Consider the following 18,112-nt stretch of genomic DNA (forward strand, 5'->3'; position numbering starts at 1 on the left):
AATGAAATAGATGTGCATGAGCACACACAATATATAAGGTGTGTGTATCTCATGCACACAACAACCTTTTGCAAAACCTTATCTACAACTCACAAACTCTCTCTTTTCTCTCTTTCTCTCTGTGCAATAAACTCACACAAACAAGATCCGAGATCTCGGTCCTCACTAGTTATTTCCGCTAACTAGTGCAAAGGTTGACCCAAGATAACTAGTAATAGTTGTTGTATTGTTAGATCCGGTCAAGGGACCTACAATTGGTATCAGAGCTTTCGGGCTCTTCTAGTTGTAGATCTTGGGTCACAACCTTGGATTTTGGTCTTGTTCGTGTTAAAGAGGATTTTCAAGAATCTTTGGGTTAAGGGTCATAAAAGTGTTCAAAAGTTCATAATATTCAAGTGTTCAAGCTTTAAGTTCAAGTTTGTGTGTTAAAAGTTCAAGATTTAAGTGTTAGTGTGCTTCAAAATTTCAAGTTTGGTGTTAAAAGTATTAAAATATTGGTGTTTATGAAGACCCATAAAGAGTCAAAATTGATTGAAGTGACATTCATCAAAAGGGATATTTTGAAAAAGGTGGCAGGAACGTACACACTGTACCTTCCTAAAGTACATTTGTATTCGAATTGAGTACAACGTGTATTCAAATCGAGTGTGCGTTCGAATCGAATCGTCCATTCGATTCGAATCAAAGTTGTGATCTAATCAAATTCGAGAATAAAAGAATCGAATCAAGTCAGCCTAATCAAATCGAATACCAAGTAATCTAATCAAATCTCCAGAGTAATCAATCGAGTCCAGATTACTTTCTAATTGAATCATCTCCTAATCGAATCGAATCCCCATTCCTTTCGAATACTCCATTCGATTAGATTATAATCTCATTCGATTATATTCATCCATTCAATTAGAGAATCAAGTCATTCGATTACTTTATACTTAATCAATTTGAAGAAGCTTCCTATCCATTCGATTGCTTTTCATGTTACATTACATTCGATCATCTGTATTCGATTACACTTCATTTGAATACCTTGTACTTGTGATTTCCAGCAGAATCAGATTGTGTTTGTGTTGATCTTGAAATTGTTTGAGCAATGGCTAATACAAATGAAGAAGTTAGAAACGAAGCTATAAGGAGTTGTGTGATGTTTGAAAACGAGGCCGGAACTACGACAAAGCCTCCAAAGCTAATAACTTGGGAAAGTGACTTTGAAGAATTCAAGTGGAGATTTCATGAGAAGTTACAAAATTCGAAAGTGCTTATGATGCTACTGACAGAAGATTGCTTAATGAAGACAACAGAGCCTTCGGTGTTCTTAGTGTGTGCCTCTCAAGTGAAATTGCACTAACCTTGAGGGATTACACCACAACTAAGGGTCTTTGGGATGCATTGGTAAACAAGTTTGAGGGAAATATTGAGATGAGAAACAGCAAGAAGGGAATGTTGAAGGGAGAATTCAACACGATGGCAAGCCACGAGGAGTTACTACAAGGAAAGCTGCTCCTTCCTTACTTTAAGCAAGGAGATCTTCCCAAGATCAACAAGAAAGATCTCAATAAAATGGACATCAAGTACTAGATGGCCATGGCCGTTCACCAAGCTTCAAACTTCATGAAAAAATATGGGAAGAACAACTTCAAGAATGCCGATGGGAAGAATATTGGTTTTGAGAAAGATAAGCTACGTTGCTACAACTGCAACGAAACTGGCCATTTTGCTAGAGAATGCACCAATCCCACCTATGGTTGTCAATGACATCAAGAACACCGAGATGTTTGATAATGAAAGTGCTAAATGACCCGACAAGAGGCACGTTCCAAGTTACTTCTCGAAGCCAAGAGTCCCAAGAATTGGTCAAGGAAACTCTTCCAAGGGAAACTTTGAGTCGAGCTTAAAGACCATGATTACAAGAACTGATGAACCAACTTAACCAGATTGGGAGGATGATTAATTTGAGGAGTTGAAGAATCCTCCGACCTTTGCTGGAATGGCCTTCACTGATCAAGAAAGCACCTCGTCAAGCTCTACTGCTGGAACACCTACACCTGCATCTCTCATTCCCGAGGTACACAAACTCTGCTAACAAGCTTGTATTGATAAAGTTGTGCACTATAAAAACCATAATGCTACCATTTTAGATCAAATCTTTGGCATTAAGTGTTAGAATGATGAACTTAATAAAGCTTAAAAGATCTATGCCACTAGGATTAAAACTCATAGTAATGACATGGCTAAACTTAATGAAAAACTTTTTCAAGCTGAAAAACTAGCTTTACATCATGAAAAATGTGTGATTGAGTTAAATGCTAAAATTGTCAAATTAGAGCTAGATTTAGCCCAAAGGAAAATAACCATTGAGAATTTTGAGTTAGCTTCTGAAAAGCTTAATGGAATAATTGGGGCACATATGGGATTAAATATAAAGACACGAATAGGCTATGATAGTACTAAAGTTCCACCTCCATTTAACGACAACTATAATAGCCTTCCTCACTTTAGCTTTAATTGCCCACATGAAGAGGAAATGTTCTATGGTATTGGTCACGTGCCAAAACCAAAAACATTTGTCCCTGTTGTTCCCAAAACGGTTGATCCAGTTCTTCCATTTATTAGTCCTAATGGTGGTTCATCTTCTTCGGCAGGTTGTGTAGAAGAAAGTGATTGTGTGGAAACGAACAAGGGTTGTGGAGATAAAAAGATTTTAAATTCACTTTTTGATTCTCATGTGAATATAAAAACAACTGTTGTTAACACGATCTGTAATAATAATACTTCCAAAAATATTTTGAAGAATCATGTAACTTATGAGAGTGTTAATGTTGGCACTTCTCTTAATGGAGTGAATAAAAATGATGTTTCCACTTCTGATACTTCAAGTAAATATGTCCCACCTCATAAAAAAAAATTTATCAATAACCCAATCAATTTTATCAACCTCAACTCTACAATCAGTTTGATAATAGCTACTATGGTTATTATCCACAAGATTATGTCAACTCATTCTATTCAAAGGTTTTTAATGATTAGGGTTATAGACCGATTAGCCTGTCTGTTCCTTTCCAAGCATCACCTTATTCACCACAACCCATGTATCATAATTTTGACGAGTTCTATAGTGATAACAGGAAAAGACTTTGTTATGTGTGTGGTAATCCGTCTCATTTTACAAGACACTGCAAGAACTGGCATAAAATGCAACGAGAAATGAACAGTCGGTTTAATCAATTCCGTTCCAGAGCTAGACCAAGCTCAAGAATAAGAAATCATCGATCTGATAGTTCTACCAGTGAAATGGATGTGAGATACAGAGTTAAGAAAAACAGTAAACATCCTTTATGGGTAACCAAGAAAGAAAGAGCAAAAAGGAAAAGTCATAGAATTCATCAAAAAGATATCAGAAAAGGAATCCAAATATTGAGAAATCCGAGGATTTTGTTTTGAAACCAAAGAGAAGACAGTCTAGAAAATCTTCCAAAAACAAGAAACCTGCACGTGCATGGACTCCTAGAGACTGTTCTTCTAATTCTGGCAGGTCCCAAAACTTCATAATTGATGACACAACAATAAAAGATGATAGTTGTGTGGTAAACCTTCCCGAGACAATTAAATCTTGAGGACGCGTATCTAATTAAGTTGTTAATGTGAGGGTCAGCCAAGACGGCCAGTCAATAGCATTTGGTACTTGGACAGTGGTTGCACCCGACACATGACAGGAGACGAATCCTTGTTGTTCGACGTTAAATCGTTTGATGGTGGATACGTTTCTTTTGCCGGAGATATGAGAGGTAACATTACAAAACAAAGGAGAGTGTCAAATGGAATTCTGACTTTCGATGATGTCAATCTGGTGGAGAAACTGAATCATAATTTTCTCTGTGTCTCGCAAATCTGCGACCGACAATACTCCACATTATTCACTGAGAATGAATGCTTGATTCTTAAATCAGGTTTCAAGTCCCAGAAGAATGGATTTTGATGCGTACTCCGAGGCATAATGATGCTTATATAATAGACATGAACAGGGGCGGATCTACGGTGTTAATGGGTGGTTCCACGGAACCACCCGAGTTTCGAAATAATAGTGAATTTATATATAGAAAATACCAAAGGAACCACCTTATAAATTAGGAAGGAACCACTTAATTTATAATTAAAGCCTTGGTCCAGTTGGTAAATTGTTGGTTTTGAAACATGGAGGTCACAGGTTCAATTCACGTTTCTTGGACTTTTTTTTCATTAACTCAATCTTATAATAATTAGGGTTTTATAATAAAAATACAAAGACACCACAAAACAATGCCTCCCTCCCCTGACCCTCTTCAAACCTACCAGCCGTCCCCATTCAGCCGTTCTCCGACCACCGCGGCACCGCCGCCGCTTTTCCGGCCGACCAGTACACTCCTCATGCCTTTTACTCTTCCTCGAAGCTCGATTGCTCGAATCCTCCCACTTTGAATGTAAGTTTATATTCATTGTTAAATGTTAATTGTTCTTGACTTCTTGTTAATTGTTGTTGATTGGTAACTACTTAATTGTTAAGTTATTTGTTAAATTTAGTTTTAGTTTGTTAGATTGTTGGTTTTAATTTGTTAGTTTCTAGTTTTTAGTTTGTTAACAAGTTTCTTCACCCGCGCGCGCAACGCGCGGGGGGTCACAGGTGTTAGATAGTGCACCGGGTAATCTAGTCATACCATGAGCTCTTTTACCCATACCGCAAGTTGTAGATAATGCAATGGAATTATTAGAAAAAATATACTTATGTTGAAAAGCCTAGTCACATTAGGACCTACAGTTTAGTAGAAGTTGACAATCATCATTAAGCCTTGAATCTGCAACCACTCTCTTCCCTTACTTTTACAATATCCATATAATACTACATCATCAGAGTTCCAAGTAATATGTAAACATTCTGTTAAGATATTTTAAAAACATGCCAGATTGAAAAGTTATGTCTATGGAGTAGACTAATTCAACAACAAATGGAGCAATAATGTTATTAATCAAATATATAAATTCAGTGTCATAGTGTATGAAATCTTTTCAATTATCCACGGATTTCAGTTAAAAAAAGCCCACTAAACGTATAATGAGATGCCATAGATGAACTTTAATAACGGTGTCCCTTTTATTATTTTATCGTATTTATATTACGTAATGAACTTTGCCCGATCCATCGAACCGACCCAAATTTTTTTATACTCGACTCTATAAAATTGAAGAATCTAAACGTAGTGCACCACCTGAAATTCCTGGATCCGCCACTGGACATGAATAGCTCTTATTCACGTAATATCTCTTCTTGTTTATTATCTAAGGCCTCGGAGAACGACTCATCCCTGTGGCATAAACGTCTTGGTCATGTGAATTTCAAAAACTAACAAATTGGTTAATGAGGAACATGTGAGGGGATTGCCTATTAAATCTTTCTCTTGCATTGAAAAATGTATTTCATGCTCTAACTGCAAGCAACAAAAGCTCCCTCACAAACCCAAGACGATCAACTCCATAGATTCCATTCTTCAACTGTTACACATGGATTTCTCTCGTTTCAGTTAGACTTTCCTTCTAGGGCATAAGGACGAGACTGCTCAGCTTTTGATCAAGTTCATTACAGTTGTGGAGAGACACATGGATAAAAAGGTCAAGTGTATAAGGAGCGAAAACGAAACCAAATTTTGCAATAGAACGGTAGACAACTTCTGCAGTTCAAATGGAATGGAACAACATTTCAGTGCACCTATACTCCTCAACAAAATAGAGTCGCTGAACACCGAAACCGAACACTGATTGAAGCTGCGAGAACAATGTTATCAGACTCCAAATTCTCACTATTCTTTTTAGGGTGAAGCCATCAACGTGGCTTGCTACATTCAGAACCGGGTACTCATTAACAAGCGTTTGAAGAAGACTCCACACGAGGTCTACTACAAGACGAAGATGCAAGTCAATTACTTCAAGACTTTTGGATGTCCTTGCACCTTACTCCATACGAGTGCTCATCCTGATCCTAAGTTTGCTGAAAAGGCTAATGAGTGTTATTTTGTTGGGTACGCCTCTAACAAAACCTCTTATCGAGTCTACAATAAGAAGACCAAGCTGATACTGGAATCCTTTAATGTTGAATGTCAAGAGCTGAATGTTTCGCACAAGATCAGATTGGCTGTTTGATTATATTACTTGTTTAAACAGTTTCGCGGCATGTCTATTCTACCACCTGCAAATACTCAAGTTCCATCTTCTTTACAAGAACCCGTGTTAATGCAATCTATAATCAATAATCTGTCTGAAGTGGAACTTTCTACTCGACCATTCAACATACCTGGACCACCTGCAATTCCTCCTCCGCCTCCACCTCCAGAAAATAATCAAGTTGCTAACAATCATGTTGTTCAAACTGCCGATTCAATTGAGATGGTCAAAGTTGAAGATGTATCTAACACCGATTCATGTAACTCATTGTAGTCTGCAGAAAATGAGGAGCAACACCAAGTAGATCCTGTGGCACACAATCAAGCAACTCCAAGTGTGGTAGAATTTGTTGCCACACCTCCCTCTCAAGAAGAAACTGTTCAAGCTGCCCATGCCAACGAAGATCATGCTACTGGACTCTGGCACACAGCATCAACTCCCATGGATGCGATTGTGGTTCCTTATGGTGAAAATATCTAGGAAGATCAAATTGCTCAAGGGAATAGAGTTAATCAGCCGGACTCTATTCTATCAACTGCTGATGTTCTTGAAAATGCTACTCGCATCTTTCATCCAATAGAGACATTATCTGTTAATATTCAAACAGAACCTGTCACCATCGTTGAAGATATTCCTCAGCTGCCCATTCATCGATGTCACCCAAAGAAAATATCATAGGATCTCCATCTGCTGGCATCCAAAAAAGAAGTAAATCTGGTACTATTAACAGATGTCTTTTTGCATGTTTTATTTCACAGGTTGAGCCGAAGGACTACAAGATAGCCTTAAAGGAAAACTCGTGAGTTGAACCTATGCAAGATGAGTAGTTGCATTTCAAGAAGCTTCATGTTTGGAGGCTGGTCAAGATGCCAGCGAACAAAAGACCAATTGGGACAAGATGGGTCTCCATAAATAAGAAATATGATATGGGTGTTATTACATGAAACAAAGCAAGACTGGTTGTGCAAGGTTTCTCTCAACGTGAACGTCTTGATTATGTTGAAACTTATGAACCTGTGTCTAGGCTGGAGGCAATCTGTTTCGTCTTGGCCTATGCCTCGTACATGAACTTCAAAGTGTATCAAATGGATGTCAAGACCGCTTTCTTGTATAGAAAAGTGAAGGAGGAGATCTACGTGAAGCAACCACCATGTTTTAAGGATCCTGATCGCCCAAACTATGTTTGCCGTCTTGATAAAGATCTCTATGGCCTTCACTAGGCACCCCGTGCTTGGTATGATACCTTAGTTGAACATTTGCTAAAGAGTGTCTGTAGAAGAGGAGTTATCAATCAAACGCTCTTTATCAAGAAGGTGAAGGGTGATCAGGTCTTGGTCCAAGTGTATGTTGATGACATTATCTTTAGATGAAACTCTGTAGAGAGTTGCCGAGGTCATGCAAAGCCGGTTTGATATGAGCTCGTTAGGAGAGATGACTTTCTTTTTGGTTCTTCAAGTTGAACAAAAGGAAAAAGGAATTTAATTCTACAAGAAAATTAGGTACGAGACATCGTCCAAAAGTTTGGGTTCAAAGACTCCTCTCCTTTTCTCACTCTAATTGCTACCAGACTTGTGCTTGCTCCAGATCCATTGGGAACTTCAGTCGATCAACATCTTTATAGATCTATGATCAGCTCCCTGATGTATCTCACTACCAGCAGGCTTGACATCAAGTTCCCTATTTGTTAAGTTCTCTGTTTGTTAGTCGACAGATATATGTGTAATCCAAATGAATCACACATAACTGCTGTAAAGCGTATTTTTTGGTACCTAAAGGGAAAGCCTTGCTTAGGTCTTTGATATCCCAAAGACTCCCCTATGGTGCTGCATGCTTACACCGACAGTGATTATAGGGTATGCAATCTTAATCGAAAGTCAATATCGGGTGGATGTCAGTTCATGGGTGATAGGTTGATCTCTTAGAAATGCAAAAAGAAAGTCACCGTGTCCACCTCCACTGCTAAAGCAGAATACATTACTTCCTCTGCTTGATGTTCACAACTTATATCGATCCAGCATCAGCTGCTGGATTACGTTTTGAATTTCTTTAACACCCTCATTAAGTGTGTATTGTCAAAAACTCGGTCCAACACTCAAAGAAAAAACACATTGACATCCGAATGCATTTCATTCGTGATTGGTATGACCGGAAAATTGTCACTATTGAACGGGTCCACACTGATTACAACTTTGCAGACGTGTTTACAAAAGCCTTTGATTGTGCCCGATTTTTGTATCTTGTCACTCCTTGGGCATGATTTTGTTTGTTCAAAATTTAAGTTTTTAATTTTTTATTTTTCTATTTTATTTTATTTAATTTTATTTTATTTTTCTTTCACTATATTTTATTTTATTTTCACTATATTTTATTTTAATTTAATTTGTTTTATTTTTTTAATTTATTTTACTTTAATTAATTTTTTTCTTTTTGTATAGAAAATTGTAAATATTTTTCAAATATGTCACAATTTTAGAGGGAGAAATGAGTTAAGTTTAACTAACCAAAAATATTTTCAGTTTCAGCTTTAAGAAAAATGAGTCATTTGACTCGCCAAAAAATATTTTAATGTATTTTTAATAGAATCAGAAAAGCTTTGACAAGATATTATCTCCCTTAGAGGGATCTCCTGTTTAGAGGGAGTCGGATAACACAAAATTTATAAAAAAAAATTTTAGATATTGATCCGACCTTTGAAAAATGATCAAATGATCCTAGCACATGAAAAAAGTAGATCAAAAGCCAACAAGATCATTTCGTGATGTGTAGATAGGCTTGACAAATGAGTAAGTATCATGGTGATATAAACCTAAATACCTGCCTATGCTAGTGGTTACACTCTTATGAAGCAGTTTCCGACTCCAATATAAGCCATATCGTTGAAGGCAAAACTGTTATTAGTCAGTCATACACGAGCCCGTTAGTGATTGGTCACAATAAAAATTGTTCTTGCTTTAAATAATAAATATTGAAAATCAAAAATCATTAAAGTAGAAATATTGCAAAAATGCTCAAAAATATTTAAAATCAACAACAAAAATGTTGATAAATTATAAAACAAAAGGGGCATATTAGAATCACATAACGTGGGGAAAACAAGTAAGTCATAGACACTTTATATGAAGGCTTGTAAGTCTGGATGCATGCAAGTCCATGGTTCAACATTAAAAATTGTTTGACTTAAAATTTGCAAAAAGTTTAAATAAGCGCTAAAAATGTTTTGATCAAAATCATTATGGGTCGGAGTCAATTCGGGGTGATACTGATGAACACAAACTATGCCTGAGGTATGATAGAGTTTGTAACATGTGTGATTAACAGGGGACCACATAAGTATCGTACCTTAACATATCACATTGACATCAAAATACATGTTAAGTTTAAAGTTGACAAATATATCTAAAATCGACTTTGGGTTCTAGGCATTATAATATTCAAATATAAATGTGATCTAGGACGTTATATATAATGTGATTCCATGTCGAGATCTTTCTCACCAAAAACATGTATTTCTCAAGTTATGTAAATTAATTAACTTCAAAATTAGTATAATTAATATAATATTAATTTCTTTTTTACTTAAATTTTTTATTTCTATTTTTAAGTTTTCTTTGTTTTCATTCACATCTTAAAAATTATTTTATCTTGTATTATTTTTAATTTATTTTTATCTTTACTTTTATTTTTATTATTTTTTTTTTAATTTTATCTTTATATTCTAATTTTATTTTTATATTTCTAAAGTGTCTTGTAAAAGGGTTAATGTTTTACAACAAGGTCCTCTATGCAACGTTTATAAGTGTTGACCCGACAAAAATGTATCTTGTATATATTTAAAGTGTTTGGATTCAGTGGGTAAATATTTTGCGGGTTTAAATTTGTAAGTATTTTTAGAGTTTGGGGTTGAGAGTGTAAAATCATTTATAACTCGAGATGTTTACCCTATAAATAGGGTCAACTCATCTTCTCTTTTACTTTATTCACTCAAACCTTATCCAAAACTCTTTCCCTCTCTTACTTTTCTCCCAAACACCACCGCCTTCAACCTTCAAGATCTTATCCGGATCTTCAAATCAAAACTTCAAATCAGCTCCTTTATCACACTTATATCTTCAAATCAACATGAATTTGTTTCCCGTGGTATAGTATTTTCATGTTTTAATTCATGTTCTTGATTTCTGGGCTTAAGAATAGTTCCGTCGGGAACTATTCATACCCGACTGTGTTTCTATTTGTTGATTTCCTTTATATTTGATGTTATAATCTTATTGTCGATATCATTAGGACCCTTCGTGTTGATTTAATTGAGTTTTTATCAAGCTTTGTATAGTATTTGTAATTTTAGGGCTTTTCGGACTGTTCTTGGGACAACTAATCTTGAAAAGATGTTTAAATGTGGGTTATTATTGCCCAAATTGTCACACTTGATGGGCATAAACCCACAAATGTGCTTAAGGATTGTTGTATAGAGATTTGGATGTTTAAGTATTATATTCGAATGGAATGAACATTGTAATCGAATGGTTGTTCGATTTGAATGAACTGAGCAATCGAATGGGAGTCGATTAGAAAACTGTTGGTGAAATTTGGTAAAAAGGAAATGTAATTGAATGTACATTCGAGTAGACATATTGTGTTGCGAAAATATTCAAGGAATGAGTAATCGAATACTGATTCGATTAGAACACAAGAGGAAATATAATCGAATGGCTATTCAATTGGAACATCAACTCAAAAAAAATATAACAAGATTGTATACGGAATCTGTCAAGTACCAAGTAATCGAATGTCCATTCGATTAGAAAAGAAAAACTCAGAAAGATTCTAAGTCTTAAGTAATCGAATCTCCATTATTAAAGAATCAGAAATATAAAAGACAAAGGACATTCTAATCGAATAAGAGTTATATTCGAATCGAATGAAATTTCTAATCTAATTGAATGACCATTCGATTCAATTAGACTATAAGTTGCATTCTATTAGATCAATCAACACTTGTAAAATTTAAACTGATTTAGATTGAATCTAATTATAATCTAATCTATAAATCATTCGATTAGATTAATTTATAATTAGATTAGATCAGATTCAATACTCGATTAAATTATACTTAATAATTTTCTCAAAGATTCATTTTCTTCACTTTCAACCTCATTTGATTCGATTACTTATGCATTAGCTATTTTTTATACTCATTCGATTCGATTGCTTTGCTTGACACATGAAACTTTTATGTCAATCACTTTGTCATTTGATTCGAATACTTCACACTTAGACAGTTTTCTGTCTCAAGTCCAAACCACCACAACCACCATAGAAACCACAACCAGCTTACCCTTAGCCTTAACCACATCATTCCCAACCTTATCCCTAACCCTACCTATACCATCACACCACACTCAACCATTTCAACCACACCTCCCTCAACCCATAAGAGCCCTATCATAGCTACCACTCCCATCTCAAGTGGAAAATCAAGAAGTCACCGATGTTTCGAGATCCTATCCTCGATAGGATTAAGGCATCGGAAGAAGCTAACGAGAATAGAGCAAGCATGAGCTGATGTTGATCAAATTCATCAAAGATCAAAAAGCTATCAATCAAGAAGTTACTAGACAACGGGATGCTCTGGCTGATCAATTGGCTATTACAAGAGCAACGTGACTTGGATCAAGGCATTGGAAGAAGCTATCCTCGATAGGATTAATGCATTGGAAGAAGTTAACGAGAATAGAGCCAAGCTTGAGCTGATGTTGATCAAATTCATCAAAGATTAAAAAGCTATCAATCAAGAAGTTACTAACAACGCGATGCTCTGGCTGATCAATTGGCTATTCTACAAGAGCAACGTGACTTGGATCAAGCCTGAATTACGAGTCAAAAGGAGTGGATTGATACATTGCAGCATATAATCAACAATAAGCAAGAATTGATCAATCGTAACTCGTTGAGAAATGTTGATCAACATGATGGGCTAGAAAGAATCGAATCAAGAGTATCCAAGCTGGAGACTGATCTTCCCTCCTCCTGTAACTTTGAAAGCAATTTTAGGAGAGAACTTGACTCCACACTAGATAAAATTTGGATTGACTTTAAGCGACCGGTCTCAAGAGTTGGTTTATTGGAAGGTGGAACCAACATGGACGTGGATATGTTAATGGGTGAGAGTGTAAAGTTGCGTGACATGATTGAGCAGCTCGAAGGTGAAATGGAGGATTAACGCGACTCTCAAGGTCGCATAAATGAATCATTGGTGAACCGCTACCTTGCAATTATGAAGGTAATGCAGTTAATAAATGAAGACGTATAGAACTTGAGAATGCATCTCATGGAGACTTTCATGGGTTTCTCCGTGTAAATGAGCTAAGGACCGAGTAGAGAAACCAACGAAAAACCGCTCTAGCTAATCTGGTCACTAATGCTGAAAGGGTCAGAGCTCAAGGAAACTTGTACGGTTTCCAATACATGGGTGAGAAAAGAAAGGATGCTGGTGAAGGTGGTTCAGGTATGAATGCTAGTGTTGACGAGCCTGCTGCTGTTGTTGGAACTGTTGTGAGTACTGAACTTGTGGTTACTATTGCCGCTACATCTGCGCAGGTCAGTTCCACAAGTTCACCACTTGTTGCGCCCACCACCGGTGAACAATTCAGTGTTATATTCACAACTGTTTTGGTTCAGTATGTCCCATAACCACATGTTGCTCAAGGTGGTGGTGGACGTGATGGAAAAGGTGATGAAGATGATGATGGTGACAACGATGATGACGATGATGACCACGAGTATGACATTTTTTATTAAGCTCGTGGTGGAAATGGTGGTAATGGTGATGATAGTGGTAGTGGTGATGCCACTAGAAATAAGGCGGGAGATGAAGATCCACCACACAAGGATGAAAAGATTCGTGAGACCGATGCTGCGATTGAGGCTGAAATCGCCTCTTTATTTAATGTTTATTTTGTTGCAGGTACCGACTCACAAGTTCAAGAAGCCGTGGAAGAAAATAAAGCCGATAGTGATGACGACATCAACTACTCACCTAATCCGGATACTCCGGAAAGGGTGATCAAAGAAACAATTGATCAAGATGCAATTGTCGCACCCTACACCAAGCCTGCCAAAGGAGGTTTTTGTAAATGCATCAAATATTATAGTGTGAACAGAATGGTAAGCATGAGGTGGAGATCAAGACCGTACCATGACTCAGATCCAATTCTCTATGCAAGGTGGCACAATGATAGCAAAGATGGGCTATTCTGCGTGCAAATGGCGATATGACAAATCTCACCTATGGAGATATGCATACTTTTTCAGTCCTTGATATGAATTACTTCAGAAAAACCATAGGTCGAGAAGATGACAAAGACACGGTGGAGTCATGGTTCAAGCGTTTCTTGAAGCATGAGTGGAAGACCAACTACCCGAAGTTTGTTGTCAATCTGGGTAGGTCCTACAAGTCAAAGGAGATAAACCCATTCACCAGCAAGTCATCCAATAGTCAAAGATACAAGTTGCCAAACACCAGCAAGTCGTCCAAGAGTCGAAGATACACGTTGCCAAACAGTCATGGTGAACCAATTTTTCACGACATGCCTTTCGATGACGACTTCCTCTTAGACTTCGTTGCTTGGGAGTTTGACAACATTCACGGTGAAGTCATAATTCACTGTGAACGCACTCACGAACTGCGGTTCTTTGATGAACACGAACTAGCTAAATTCAACAAGTTCGTCCAACTACTTGTTAAAAAGGAGCCCTTTCAAGATCAAGACGATATCTTCGAGTACGAGTCCGAGTGCGAGTGATGATGGAAGTTAATAAGACAAATACCAAAGACTAGAGGGAGATTGTAAGGCCTATTTCTAGTTTAGTCTTTCATATTTGTATTTTGTAGTTTGTTCATGTTGTGTTAGCATGTTGAACTTTCGTTTCTGTATGTTTTGGCCCAAGGCCATATGTTATGAAGCCCATTGGGCCGTAAGAAATGAAATAGATGTGCATGAGCACACACACTATATAAGGTGTGTGTATCTCATGCACACAACAGCCTTTTGCAAAACCTTACTCACAAACTCTCTCTTTTCTCTCTTTCCCTATCGGCAATAAACTCACACAAACAAGATCCGAGATCTCGGTCCTCACTAGTTATTTCCGCTAACTAGTGTAGAGGTTGATCCAAGATAACTAGTAATAGTTTGTGTTGTTAGACCAGGTCAAGGGACCTCCACTCCACATAAATCAGTCAAATCTCATCACTTCCTAAAATAACATGTGACGTAATCAAAACCGAAACTCCATAAGCTGGCCCATATTTGACTCAAGACCCATGAACCCATGACCCGTATTTGACCCGAAACATCAAGATTATCCAACACAGTTGACCATCCACAAGAAAGTCAACCTTAGTGAAAATATTATTTTTGAAAAAAAAAAGAGTTTTGACCACAAATAGTCAACGTTACAAAAAGTCAATTTTGGCAAAATATCCCAAAATGACCATGACCACATTGTTGGCTAATGTGTTGTTAAAATATATCACTTTTTAGTACTGATTTAGGTTAATCGAGGGGTGTAACGAACCTTGCCTTGCCCCTCATTGTGTACCATTTTTTTAGCCTCCTATTTTATTTTATTTTATTGTTTTTGAAAATGCAGATATGGAATCTTATCTTGACCACATAAGGGCCTTTGTTCATAAACCTTTTCCCAGTTCAAACATTTGATTACATCATATCCTTCAAGCCTACATTCAACGGCATCTCATCTTCTTCAATTCGAAAGAGCTTCAAGTATGATGTATTTTTGAGTTTCCCGGGTGAAGACACCCGCAAGAACTTTGTTGATCATCTCTATCTTGATCTTGTCAATAAAGGCATTATAACTTACAAAGATGATGAAAGAATCGAGAAAAGGGAAATGAGAACTGAGAATGATAAGGGTTATGCCCACTAGAAGCATGTAACACAATTAAATAGCATGAGAACACATAGTTCTAATCAGTTATGTATAATGTATGTAATTAAGAATGATAAGGGTATACTGATTTTAATTTAAAAAAATAACTTATTGAAAAAACAGCTAAATTTTCTTGAACGTTGCTCGTCAACGCAGATAAATCTTTCTTACCAATAGTATAAGCCTATATTCTTTCGTTACCTCAACAACTGGTTTGGGATGTGGCGGTTTACTTCTTTGATTTACGGTGCCAACTACGTTAATGCATGAAATCACTTTAGCAACACCATCTCTCATGAACTAAAATATGTATTTGATAACAGGAAAATTAACACCATAATAATAACCTATGTTGATGATTCACAATTTATGTTGTATTCGTATATTTCATTTTAACTGAACTAGAAATTGGATATCGATTATAATTTATAAATATAAACTAATCATCATGTTCAGAAGTAAATAAAACAAGATTATAATTAAATACGCATGTCCCGCATTTTCCTCTGCTGGCTGTTTTGACCTCATCTCTTTGTGTTTCTCTCTCTCTCTCACATGCATTGCATTAAGGTTTAACTCTAGTATTCTTATGGTCTGTATTTGAATCTTAAATTAATTTCTATTTTCTAAGCCTACCTATAAACATTTGTGTAAGATTCATTATAAGTAAAATAATCACAATTATAATGGATCTATATCTTGGAACCCATAAAGTCTACTATGATCTGTATTTAAATACCTCTTGGTTTATTTAAGAAAACACCACTCCCATGATAGCCGGTAATCACGCATACTCAATAATTTTGATGCAGACCCTTTTGTCCTTATCCTTTTTTTAATTGCAATGCAGACCCTTTTGTCCCCAGCCCATCATAAACTTTTTCAAACAATTGTCTTCTTATTACACGCTCTACTGATTCATTAATATCTAATCAGTTCACATAAATTTTCTCCACTACTAAAGATTTCGCTTCATTCGGTCCATCAAGCTTACAATCAATGGCATCTACTTCATCTTCATTAGTTCAAAAGAGCTTTAAGTACGATGTCTTTTTAAGTTTCAGGGGTGAAGACACCCGCAAGAACTTTGTTGATCATCTTTATATTGCTCTTCAGCAGAAAGGCATTATAACTTACAAAGATGATGCAAAAATAGAGAAAGGGGAAAGGATTGATGATCAACTCGTCAGATCCATTGAAGAGTCCAGATTTCAAATCGTTGTTTTCTCTAAGAACTATGCATCTTCATCATGGTACTTAGACGAGCTTGTCAAGATTATGGAGTGCCAGAAGACGAAGGAGAAGACTGCTTACCCCATTTTCTATGATGTGGAACCCACAGAAATCCGCAACCAAAGAGGGGCAGTTGGAGAAGCCTTTGCAAAACACGTAGAGAAAGAGGCTGCTGGGAGGTGGAGAGATGCTCTCAAAGAAGCAGCAGTTCTGGCTGGGTGGGAATTGAAGAACACTGTTGATGGGTAATTTTGTCAGCTTATATCTTTTGTTATGTATCCTTTTAATTTGTTGATAGATTGACCTGGAACATGATTATATCACTATACTACTGGTTCATATATGATTGTGTCTGGTTGAATCTAATTGAAAACACAGGCATGAAGCAAAATTCATCCAAAAAATTGTTAAAGATATTTCACTAAAGCCACATTTCATCAATTTGAGCATTGATGAAAAGTTAGTAGGCATGGATACCAGGGTAAATAGTGTAGTTTCATCTTTAGAGATAGATTCTGATGATGTTCGTATAATAGGGATCAAGGGGATGGGAGATGGGGGGAAGACCACTTTAGCTAGAGCTGTTTTTGACCACATATCCAACTGGTTCGAGGGTAAAAGTTTTGTTGAGAATGTGAGAGAAGTTTCAAAAGGTTTTGGTTTGAAGGAACTGCAAAAACAGGTCCTTTCAGATGTGTTAAATGATCAAAGCGTAGTTGTAGCAGGTGTTCCTGATGGGAAATATAAGACGAAAAAGATGATGCCTAGTAGAAAGGCTCTTGTTGTTCTAGATGATGTGGATGATATAAACCATCTTGAGGCGTTAGTTGGTGAGCTCGCTTGGTTTAAGCCAGGAAGTAGAATCATTATCACAACAAGAGATCGGCAAGTGCTGGTAGCACATGGAGTGAACTTTATTCATGATGTCAATCTGTTATCATATGAGGAAGCTATCTGCCTCTTCAGTAGGTATGCATTTAAGAAGGATATTCCTAATCAAGGGTATGAAGAGCTTACAAGAAAAGTTATATGTTATGCTGCTGGTCTTCCTTTGACAATTAAAGTTTTGGGTTCACATCTTTGTGGTAGAAGTGAGAGTGAATGGGTAGATGCCTTAGAAAGACTAAAAACAATTCCAGAAGATCAAACTTTAAAAAGGTTGGAACTAAGCTATAATGCTCTAGAGAAAGATCAGAAAGAAATATTCTTAGATGCTGTATGTATACTGAAAGGTGTAGAGAAATGCAAAGTAATAAGAATACTTGAAAGTTGTGGGTATAATGCTCAAATTGGTTTAAGTATTCTTGAGCAGAAATCTTTTATAGCTTTCAAATACGGATGTTTGGGCTTCCATGACCATATAGAAGAAATGGGCTGGAATATTGTTCGGCGTTTGCACCCTAATGAGCCTAGCACATATAGTCGATTATGGAATAAAGAGGAAATTGAAAAAGTATTGTTTAACAAATTGGTAAGTTTCAAGTTTATATGAATGGTAGAAAACTAGAACATTTTTATTCGTTGTAACAAGTTTTCATCTCAATATTTTAATTTAATTTTATTTTATTTTAAGGGTAATGAGGCGACAAGAAGTATAAGATTGCACTTTAATGTTGACCCTAGAATTATTGGGGAAGGTCTTAGAAATCTGAATGAACTTAGATTACTATATGTGCTTGATGGATATGGAAAACGGGAAGATAAAACACCTAACATGTACTTACCAGATTCTTTACAATCTCTA

At 36.4% G+C, this 18,112-nt stretch overlaps 1 pseudogene across 1 annotated transcript; it reads left to right on the forward strand.

Moving 5' to 3' along the window:
* Positions 1-16,130: 16,130 nt before the first annotated feature.
* On the forward strand, positions 16,131-17,860 carry LOC143546937 (disease resistance protein RPV1 pseudogene; annotated as a pseudogene). Its single transcript, XR_013137680.1, has 2 exons — positions 16,131-16,613; positions 16,747-17,860. The product of XR_013137680.1 is annotated as a disease resistance protein RPV1 pseudogene (transcript).
* The last annotated feature ends 252 nt before the right edge of the window (positions 17,861-18,112 follow it).

Source organism: Bidens hawaiensis, unplaced genomic scaffold (genome assembly GCF_021521415.1).
Source record: "Bidens hawaiensis isolate Kalapana, Puna unplaced genomic scaffold, B.hawaiensis_p1.1 tig00014522_1, whole genome shotgun sequence".
Lineage (NCBI taxonomy): Eukaryota > Viridiplantae > Streptophyta > Magnoliopsida > Asterales > Asteraceae > Bidens > Bidens hawaiensis.